General features: G+C 34.3%; 1 protein-coding gene across 2 annotated transcripts in view; it reads right to left on the bottom strand.

Annotated features, from left to right (window-relative positions):
* LOC107710983 (forkhead box protein K2-like) overlaps positions 1–12184 on the bottom strand; it is a 27043-nt gene that overhangs the window by 11827 nt on the left and 3032 nt on the right. The gene's annotated exons all lie outside the window — the stretch shown is intronic.

Here is a 12184-nt window from a genome sequence, read left to right on the forward strand (position 1 = left end):
CGAATCGTCAATAAATGAGTACAAAACAGCGTTTCCTAGCACATGTCGCTTACTGATTGTTTGGAATTATAAATATGAGCGTAGTTTATATCACATGCACTTTTTTGTTTGTTGTTTTTTTTAGTTTGTTACTCAGATGCTGGCAGTGCGCTGCACGAGACAAAAAAGTAATATGGCCAAAACAACCGCATAGCCGCTCTTTAGTGTAGATGCATGTTGATTTTATCAGACGATGCCGCGATTATAAATGAGAGTGACTCCTGGTTAACATGTATTAAAAGGGGTCGTGTTTAGTCACCATTTAGTGTGGTATTTTTTGACAATATTCACTCATCATGACAGTAAAATAGGGCATTCTAAGTCAATATACTGCAGTATTTCCTCTCTCAATCAGTAGAAAATATGGTTAACACCCGGTCATGCATGAAAAAAAAAATACCGTCATGTACCGTGAAACCGGTATAATTTTGAAAAATACCGTGATATAAATTTTTGGTCACACCACCCAGCACTAATATACACACACATTGAGCATATATGAATTTGATGTATTTCGTTTTCATTCCACTGTAAACTAAATAATCAATAAATAAAAATAATAATTAAATGCATTAATAAAATCACAAATAATTATTCCAAAATAATTATAAATAATTATAACAATATTAAAATAAAATTAAAAATGCATGTACTCTTCTAATCTTTCAAAAATTAGGCCAAGTAAACATTGCTTCAAGTTTTTCCAAGTTATGAATTCTTGACACTGCTTTAGAAAGACTTTGATTTTTATATCAGTTTAATTCATTAACAACTACTTGTTAACCTGAGAAGACAAAAGGGAAAGAAAACACATCAAAACTGGTACATTTATTAAAGAACACAAGCGCCCCCTTGAAGGAGTTCAGAAATGGTGGAGAGATTTTCCTCTCTGGTGGACAAGGGCCAGTCTCTCCACTCCGGCGTCACGGTCCATATGGTTGGCACTGGGCGCGTTGTTTCGGTGCCAAACCTTGTACTAAACTTTGTGCCAGGCCCCTGCAGACCTGGCACACAGGCCGGCACACATGCACACCAATCACACCCAGCGTCTTCAATTATCCCGAATCCTGCTTATTCACTAACAAATGAAAGAAGGATTTCATTCTGCCTTCGTTCAGGAACAGAGATGGCATTCGTACGTGTCTGGAATAAACACCATCCTGAGTCAAGTTACGCCCAACATCCGAACTCAACTTTAAGAAACTAAAGCCGTGAGAAGAAACTGTGCTGATTTGAAATGAGTTTTTATTGCTTATGTGATTGACACTTTATTTTCAATTTCAATTTGATCATAAATTTTAGTTTACTTAAAGGCAGGGTAGGTGATCTGGTATATGCTGGTTGAAAGTCTCTTCACATCCACTTAACAATCACAAAGTTAAGTGGTCTAAATGTACTTATGTCTGTGGAAGGCGTAGGACCTTAGTATGTATTTTCATACCTCTGTGCACCCTGTTCACGCAGACATGATACGCCTATTGCAGATCGAGCGAGAATGGAAGGCATTATTATTGTAATATTATGTGCTTTGTACTGTAATGTTTTCTCAGCGATGAATGAGACATGAGGTAATTTGACAGCATTGAAGCTGTCTCTCATCGCGTCGCTGCTTAGCCTCTGCTTATTTTCAAGGCTTTCAATGTACTCTCATTAAAAAAAAAAGAACTTTAATAAAGTTTCTTACTTCTAACAAATACGTTTTTGCTCAAAACTAACCAAAATTAAAAATAAATTGTTTATAATTTTCACACAGGAGAGACTTAGTGTTGTTTAAAAACAAAGGGAAATATATATCGTTATCGGTATCAGCTATTGGCCAAAATTATTTGAAAATATCGGCATATCGGATATCGGCAAAAATCTAATATCGTGCATCCCTACTTTTAAAGACCTTTTTCAGATCTACAGAAACCTTTTTTTTTGGGGATCTTCTAAGTAGGGCTGGGCGATTTTGCAAAAAATTTAAATCTCGATTTGTCCAGTATGTTTGACCGATTCTCGATTTTTTACGATTTTTAACTTGTCAACTTGAAAATGTAACTACAACATGATTCAAGTTACTTTTTCTTTATTAACCCTCTAGTTAAAGAAAATTCTATTTCAAGTGCAGCACACATGAAGTTGTCAACATGATGTAAATGTTAAACAAATCACTTGTTAAATATCTATGCAAAAAACTCAACCCTCTACATTGCGAGTAAATCACTCGCATATGCGACTAAATCTTCTCTCTGGCGACTAAATGATGTCTAATATTAGCCAATTGCTAATAAATTCTCAGATTTTACTCGCCAGTGTGTGAGTTGGAGGCTACGTATAAATTTAGCTCAGATATATTTTCACTCACAGAACACTCTCTGACTGCGCGCATCAGAGTTTCACTCTCTGCTAAGCGATCTGTGCTGTTTTTCAGTTCATCTGAATGGATGTGCACATTTCACGGACGAGAATCCATAAAGCACATTATTAGACTGTTTTCCAAGGCCTCATGATATATTAAACCCGCACTGATCTATGATAGAGATTATATTATATTATTTTATAATTATACATAGATCAGTGGTTCTATTACATTATAATACAGTATTTTAATATATTTTTTTCAATAAAACCAGTGTCATTCTTACACTATAATACTGAACTTTGATTTCAGTGATTTGGACTATGAGATGGACACTTGCTTCTTGCACTCTATGTTGCACTTTACTTTTGCTTTAAAAAAAGGATTTCATTGAAATTTGGATTTCATTTGGAGTTTCACTACTGAAGTCCTCTGTACATTTTTTTCATCATGCTGGAGATGTCTGTTTAAATCTGTTGTTTACACATTTCTAAGAGTACTTTTAATACTTAAAATTTTTAATATTAATAACTTTTAATAATAAAATTTTAATACTTGATTCTAGTGGACTCTAAACATTGCATTTATTTAATGGGAAAACCCAACTGTTGGGGTAATTGAAACGTTTTTATGGTACACTACAGAATGGCAAAGTTGCAAGTTTAATAAAATGTTCTTTAAAATTCACAAAAATTAATTAATTATCATATTTTCTTATTAGTAGACCAGAACACGTGGACATGTTGTCATTCTTACACTATACTGAACTTTGATTTCAGTGATTTGGACTATGAGATGGACACTTGCTTCTTGCACTCTCTGTTGCACTTTACCTTTGCTTTAAAAAAGGATTTCATAGAAATTTGGATTTCATTTGGAGTTTCACTACTGAAGTCCTCTGTACATTTTTTTCATCATGCTGGAGATGTCTGTTTAAATCTGTTGTTTACACATTTCTAAGAGTACTTTTAATACTTAACATTTTTAATAATAATAACTTTTAATAATAAAATTTTAATACTTGATTCTAGTGGACTCTAAACATTGCATTTATTTAATGTGAAAACCCAACTGGTAGGGTTAATTGAAACATATATATTTTTTTTTTCCCTTTGTAGATGCACTCACAGCTGTAATGAACAGAAGCCCAGAACATGTGGATATATTGACATTAAGAACATACTGACTTTCTCAGACTTTTGTAATTATTTTCTTTTTATTTCATTTTTATTAGGTTTGTTTACATTTTTACTCTTTAATGCATATTAAAGTTCATAAGCGCTGCAGCGCTGCTTTGTTAACAGCGGAAACCAAGGAAACGCTTTAAGCGCCACCTGCTGGCAGAGTAAATCTGCGTCTCATTCAGCTCGTCTGCCGTTTCTGTTTCATGCAGATATTTTTTTATGCATAATTTTGCAGCATCTTTGTTTGGATCATGATTAAAATGCAGTGGTTGCCTCTAATTTTAAATCGAAAGAGCACAGACAAAGCCTTAGTTTGTTTATATGAAGAGATTTATTTTATTTGTTTTACTTATTTATTTGATTTGGGGATTGTTTTAAAATTTCAACAAAAAAAATTTTAGTTTTATTATTTACATTTACATTATATTACATTTTATTTAGCAAACGCCTTTATCCAAAGCGACTAACAAATGAGGACAATAGAAGCAATCAAAACCAACAAAAGAGCAATAATTTACAAGTGCTATATTAGTATATTATTATAGTGTTTTATTTCAATTTCACAAAGAAACGTACAGTATTTTGTACAAGCAATAATAAAAGGACACATTTAATTTATAATTTGTCTTCAATCTCATTTTGTAAAAAACAAATCGTGAATCGAATCGTGAGTTGAGTGAATCGTTACATCCCTCCCTATACACTACTGAATGGCAAAGTTGCAAGTTTGATAAAATGTTCTTTAAAATTGTTGATTTTTTTGCTGGAAATTAATAGTTTAGATTAATCGATTAATCGATAAATTAGTCGATAGATTAATCAAAATAACAATAGTCGTTAGTGGCAGCCCTAAAATGTACTGAATCATTTAAAAAAAAAAATTCAAAACAACTTTACAGAAAATGCATGTTTACCCAAAAATAATAAACTTATGGTACACTTTTAAATACATTTTTTTTTTTTCAAAACAACTTTTATTTGCATTTGCATTTTTACAAAAAAAAAAAAACCTTACTGAATAATTTTTCAAAGTTGTTTTATTACTGAACCAAACTGAATCAACAAAGAACTGATTTTAACTGAATAATGTTTACTATTGTCTTTTAGAGTTGCTTTACGATGAAACATAATTAGCCTACATTTGCAACATTGAATCACTAGGCTATTTTCCGGTTTATCACTGTGAAGCTGCTTAGATCTAGAAATCTGCATAAATAAAGATGACTTGACAGAAAATGCATGTTTGTTTAACAAAGTAGTAAATAAAATGCAACAGCAACATGATGCATTGTTTAAATGCATTTGATGTTAGTCAATCGAACTAAATCATGAAGGATCTCACTGGTTTTATGTCAGAAGAGACGTAAAAGTCTTTGTGGCGAGTGACTTCATACCCTTTGTTTTTTTTGCAAATACACCAAGGAAAAGTTGCTACATTATTCATCTGTAATAACAACAACAGTAAATATTTGAAGATATGAAATATTTTCAGCATGTTAAAGGGATAGTTCACCCAAAAATGAAAATTCTGTCATTAATTACTCACCCTCATGTCGTTCCAAACCCGTAAGACCTTCGTTCATCTTCGGAACACAAATTAAGATATTTTTGATGGAATCTGAGAGTTGTCTGGCCCTGCATAGACAGCAACACTACTGAAATGTTCCCAAGTCCAGAAACGTAGCAAGGAGATCTGTAAAATAATCCATGTGACATCAGGGGTTCAACCATAATTATACGAAGCGTAATTAATGACAGAATTTTCATTTTTGGGTGAACTTTCCCTTTAAGCTTCACAAGTATATATGCGTACAACAGCTACAGCAGAGAAAGAGAACTGAGTCAAAAACGAGTTTACGTCATTGGCAGGGGTGTATGTGCTCAAAGACGGACCAAAGCACCAAACCCTAACGCTTTCCAGACAGAAACAACCCCATTCCCAGTGACTCACTGCCTTACAACAGAAAAAAAGTCACTATGGCGTTTTTTATAACAGATATTAAAACCTGACTCACTCATCCAGCATTCTAGTCTTGTCTACAGCCTAGGGCTGGACAATAATTCAATATCAATATGTATCGCGATATAATTTTTTTCAATAACGGTGATATGATTTTTAAACACATTTCCGATATTTCGATATACATTACCAGTTTCCCATACATTGATTTATTTGTGCCGTTTGACTTCGTTGAATAAACATGAGCACTGCACGTTTCAAAATCATAACACGGCGCCAGCCCTACTACAGCCATGACAGTAAACCTAGACTTAGACTCAGAGGAAAAAAAACAGGACTACAAAAACTATGAACTGGCATATTTGACCTATAAAATGATGAAAATAAATATAATAAAGTCATTAGCAATTAATTTGTTTTTTTTAATGTATAAAATTAAAAAATAAATAGGCTAAAAATACAGAGAAGTGTGTGTGTATGTTGATAAATATTGCTGTTTTTTGTTATCATTTTTGCACATAAATTAATATTTTCTGCTGTTAATATAATTATGTGGAAAATATTTTAGTAGATTTTTACAGTCTTTGTTAAATATTTTTAATCTGCTTGAATGCAACAGGAAAAAACACAAATATATAATAAAACATCAAACTTATAAAAAAAAAATGTTTAGCTGTATTGTCCATTTATAAATAAATAAATAAAAATGACAACAATTTCCTAAGTATAGGAGAACTGTATACTAAACACTTCAAAGAAGGTCAAAAAGCTCCTTTAACTTTAATGAAAGGAATAATTAACTGACTAATTATCAACATTTCTTCTATTTACACTTGCAGATTAATCTCGTTGATAACATTTTATAAATACAAAATACAAAAAAATTACTTACCACGTAACACAAAACACAAAAATAAAACACCTACTAAAAAGAAGAAAAAAAACTTCACACTTCTAAAAAATATTTTATTTAATTACCTGCATGTGCCTTAACCATTAACCCTTTAAGCCAGAGCACCCGCACGAAAAAAAATCAAAATCAAATTACTAAGTAACCCCTGAATGGAATAACACAATATAGGTATCATTTTAAAGCTTAGAATCTTTTTAATGAATGTAATTTTTTTTGATCATCTCTTAACGAGCACTAAGCAGTCCCTCTAAACCCATGTGTACCGCGGGCGGGACACCCCCCCTCCGCGACAATATTACTAATCATATTTTTCAAACCACTGCCTTGATCAACAAAAAATGAATATCATTTGAAAGCTTAGAGTCTGAGCTCTGATTAACTCCAAAGTAGTGCCGAGCTATTTGCTGAAAAATGACAAAAATAAATAATTATTTACAAAATATGTTTTTTGTGCCATTGACTCTAATATGTCAGAAACATCATACAGCTCAGATAGTCATGTGTCATATGTCATTTGAAAGGTCTCATCGAGTAGAATAAAACAAGCATAATCGTTTGGGGCTTTGAATAAACTGGAGCTAGTTTTTGTAAAAGAAGTCACCCCAGAACCATATGAAAATAATATATTGATGTCACCGTTTTACTTGTAACTTCATACAAAATAATCAGATCGTGGAACATTAGGCACCATTATTTAGAGCAGATTCTTCTGATTAGAAAGAGCCCAAAGCCTATAATCTGTCATTTATATCTAAAGATATTCTTCAAGATTTTAGAACACACATAAAACTGCACAGGCAGTATGTAGTTTAGCAAAAAAAATCTAAGGTAGCTGTCATGTGGCGATTTCGCTCATAACTTCATGAAACATGCATATATCATAGAAAATGACACTTTAAATGACACACTAGAAAATGTCATTATTTGCAGGAAATTCTCCCGATTAAAAAGAGTCCAAAATGACCATAATCCGTCGATCAGATCGAAATATTTCGTTCATAGAGCTGTAACACATGAAAGCAGACAGGCGCACTGAGGCGCTGCAAAAAGACAGCTCTATGCTTCACGTTGCTTTTTCATTCATAACTTCACGAAACATGCATAGAAAAACCGTACGTCATTATTTTCAGAAAATTCTCCCGATTAAAATGAGCCCAGAGTTACCATAATCCGTCGATGAGATCCAAAGATATTGCTCATATTGCTATAACACATAAAACCTAATGGGCGCGCTTCAGGCGCAGCAGGACAAATAACTGTACTTTCACTTTGTACTTTTATTCGTAAATTCATGAAACATGCATAGATCATGGAAAATTGCACGTCATTATTTTCAGAAAATTCTCCCGATTAAAAGGAGCACAAACTCATCATAATTCATTCATTGGATCTAAATATATTACTTACGATGTTATCACACACATGAAACCATTAAATTGAGAAAAACATAGGTTACGTTTTCATTCATAACTTCATGAAACATACAGCACACATGTTGGGGAACATCACCAAAAGAAGAATTTTTCCTCCTACCTTATTTCTTTCATGAGATATTGAACGTCAAATAAGAATATGAAAAATGTCCCTTGACCACACTAATTTTTCTTACATTTTATCACCTATTTCTCAGCATGAGAATATTCAAATGCAAAGATTTTTTTAACCTACCTTTTGACTCTCCTTGCTACGGTCTTCGAGTTATGAGTCATTATTTTTATGTATGGCACTCAGAAAAAAACGTTTTTAAAATTCCTTCAGGAGTCAAGAGCTAAACAAAAAGGCCTGTTTTATTACAAAATACTGTAACTTTTGGATACTTTATGCTATCACCACAAAATTGAAACATACACAGCTAACATGCTGGGGAACATTATCAAAAAATAATTTTCCTCCTACCTTATTTATTTCCTGAGATATTGAATGTCAAATAAGACAGATATGAAAAATTTATCTTGAGCACACACATTTATCTTACAGTTTTATCAGCTATTTCTCAACAGGAGAATGTCCAAATGAAATCATTTTTTTCCCTCTGAAAGTACAGAAAGTTTTCTTTCAAACGATACCAACCTTTTGACTCTCCTTGCTACAGTCTTCGAGTTATGAGTAGGGTTGGATATCGAAAACCGGTTCCAAATTTCCAAGAACCGGGTATTTGATAAGATGCGTGCATTTCGGTTCTGCTTAACGATTCCTGCGTTCGCATTTTAATGTGATTAAAAACGATTTAAGTGCAGGAACGGAAAGAACTTGCGCCCTGTTTGCGTGCAGCGCACATGAAGCGCAAGCGCGAGCACAGAGAAAGCAGAATCGGAATCGATAAAATTCAAACGATACCCAAACCTAGTTATGAGTCATTATTATTGCGTATGTCACTCAGAAAAAACATCAACTTCAGTGAGGCAAAAATGCCCTCAGGGCTTAAAGGTTTAAACAATGTCACAGAACAGTGACAGGCAAATGTGATGAAATTATTGAAATATTAACTTCAACTAAATACTTTAGGTCAAAGGTTTTAGGCTGACAAAAGAAAAGTTGTGAATCTTTAAAGACTGAAAGAGAGTCTGAGAGACTGAAATGCTTTTTTCAAAACTCTTTCATCCTCTGCATCTTCATTGCAATCAGTGGATTCACAGTGTTCTCTGAGACAGCGCAAACTCCCTCACAGACGACTGTCTGTTTCTTTCCAGAAGGTCAGTGTTTGTCTTTCTCTGGGTTCAGCCGAGGTGCATTTGTTTAGCATAGTCTTTTATGACATATTACAAACCAAAGAGCTTCTCCTGCTTTACCTGACACCTCACGTAAAACCATCACAATAAAACACAGAAACACTGGGAAAAACACCACCTGGACTGAATGACTGATTTGGGATAGCATCAGTTTTTGACTGTGGCATTAAGTCAAGACTCAGCAGCGTGATTACATGATGAACGGCCAAAAATGTCAAAATAACTATCTAAATGAGGATGCTTTTCACATTTCACCATGTTTAAATCCATTACGCAGATTTTCCCAAACAAAGTGGACAAAAAATGCTGGAAAAAAGTGGTTTCTGTCGTTTCCTCGTCATGACATCTGTGGAAACGTCAGCAGCTCTTTGTGCTGACAGAGAGCCAATCACAGCGAAACTCTGCTCTAATTAAATACTCTTTAGCTTCTTGATCAATATTGTAACTCAAAGTGTCTCTACCTCAAACGCGCTGTCCATTATAGTCCATACAAACCATCTGGATGTCCTGCGCGTCTCAGCGGGTGCGACGGATTGATTTCTTGCTAATTACGGTATGTGGACGCAGCTCTTTTCTAATTTTCAGAGAAGTGGCAGTCTAATTAGCACAACATCCAGCACACTAACAACTTTAAAGACACGCAAAACTGCTGGTTAAGGACCGGCATTTAAAAACAAACTCATGTTGCAAGCCATTTTAGTGCAGTCAGCTATAAGTAATCCATTATAAGCCAAGCAATGCTTAGGTCATGGGTTCGATTCCCAGGGAAAATACCTTGAATATATACCAAACATATCTGAATGCAATTTACAGGGACAGTTAACCCAAAAATGTTAATTTTGTCATAATTTCCTCACTCTCAAGTTGTTCCAAACCTGTATGAGTTTCTTTCTTCTGCTGAACAGAAAAGAAGATGTTTTGAAGAATGTTGGTGACCAAACATTTGACGGTATCCAATGACTTCCATAGTATTTTTTTCCCCCATACTATGCAAGTCAATGGCTACCGTCAGCTGTTTGGTTACCAGTATTCTTCAATACTGGTGTTCAATATATGGTGTTCTACAGCTGAAAGAAATTCATACAGATGATATTACACAATGATATTATGCAGCGCCTGAAAATAGTCCCCAGCTAGGTAACTTCCAACGTGACCGGCACTAAGTTTGTGTAGTTGGTTATGTTGACGGAAGTTAGCCTATTTTCAGGGGCTGCATAATATCATTGCGCCTGCTGCACCCATGGTACGGCAGCAAAGTTCCTTGATTATTATATACGATCTATCCAACATGACTTGAACGCACCATAAGCTGCAGCTAAAAGTGCTACCGCCAGACCCGGAGATCGGCTGAATGGATTCGAAAACGGTAAAACTCAACTGTTTAACTCTAGGGGAGTTGGAAAATAAGCCTATTTTCAAAAATAGTGGAGTGTTCCTTTAAGGGTGAGTAAATGATGACAATTAAATTTTTGGGTGAACAATCCTTTTAAGTCACTTTGGATAAAGGGCATACAAAATGGAATGGTCACAGAATTCTGCAAAAATTATTATTTACATTTTCTGAAGCCACTTCATGTCTGTCAGCACAAAGACATCAGAGTATCTCTGCAACTCCATACGACTCAAACAAACATGTATGCTTCCTTATTTAGAAAGAGCTAATCAGTCAAACTGTATGTGCTCACTTCACTCTAAATGTGACACCGCATATCAAGATGAACATCTCGAGGTGATAAGTCTGTGTAGAATTCCACAGAAAGATTTGCAGGGCAGAAAATGGCTGTGCACAAAATTGCTTTTAAGGCTGGCATTGTAGGGTGCAACAGATTTGTTGTTATATTGAGATATGTGGGTCATGTGTTAAAAAAAAGCAAAGGGATAAGTGTGCACTACAGTCGTGCTCGACGTTGCGATTTTATGATGTGCGAAAAAAGAAAAAGATACCCGAGAGGTACAAATCGACACTGCAAAATCATTCGGAAATACGCTGGCCAGCTGTGGGTGAGACTTAATACAAATCATACATTCACAACAGATAATGCACCATCCAAAGGTCGACTTCAGGATAATGTCAACACACCCAGATGTCCAACATCTTCAAGACAAACAAATAATGAAAAAGTAAACAGCTGACATCAAACCTATCTAACTGACAGTCTGTGCTTTTCTGAGACGCACCAAAAAATAGCACTTAAGAAACAAAGAGCATACGATGCATATAATCAAGATACAACTCCTAGTTAACACAATCTCACCATCTCAGTATGTCTACACTCCAAGTGAGACAAAACAACACTCATTCTTTCATAACAAAACACATTTACTCTTTCAGGCACATTTCTGACAAATATAACAGGTGATATTTGCATGCATATTTCTGAATAACGAAATATGGACAACGATTAATCGCTAAAAGATCGCAATCTCGATTCAGACAACCACACGATCTAATTTCTAAATGACAACGATTCTCCCATGTCTATTAAAGCTTTCCGGATCATTCAAATCTGCGTTCGCACTGCCGCTGATACAGAGATAGCAGTTACCATGTTTGGTTAAGAAACAGCTTCACAAACAGCTTTTCAACTACACAGTATTATTTCTGTCGTACAGTCATTCATATTATCACAGAAATACTGGGATGAAAGTTTATAATTCAGATATAAACATTGATGTCTATGGTAGCGCGACCAAAATAGAGCAAATCCGCGTTTGAAAGTAACTGCCACATAACGTTTGTGTCGATTGCATTGTTTCGCCACTAGGTGGCGAAAAGTGACTTAAAAAATGTATAATTGAATGAATCATTTATTCAAGAGAATCGTTCAAAAACGCTGATTCATCCAGTAGGTTTATGAGTGAGTCGTTGAATCATTGATTCAAACAACTTTTTCATAATTTTAATATTAAATTGAAGTATTAAATATATTATATTTTAAATACATATACACTACCAGTCAAAAGTTTTTGAACCGTAAGATTTTTAATGTTTTTTTTAAATAAGTCTCTTCTGCTCAC

Source organism: Sinocyclocheilus rhinocerous, unplaced genomic scaffold (genome assembly GCF_001515625.1).
Source record: "Sinocyclocheilus rhinocerous isolate Xijiao unplaced genomic scaffold, SAMN03320098_v1.1 scaffold146, whole genome shotgun sequence".
Classification (NCBI taxonomy): domain Eukaryota; kingdom Metazoa; phylum Chordata; class Actinopteri; order Cypriniformes; family Cyprinidae; genus Sinocyclocheilus; species Sinocyclocheilus rhinocerous.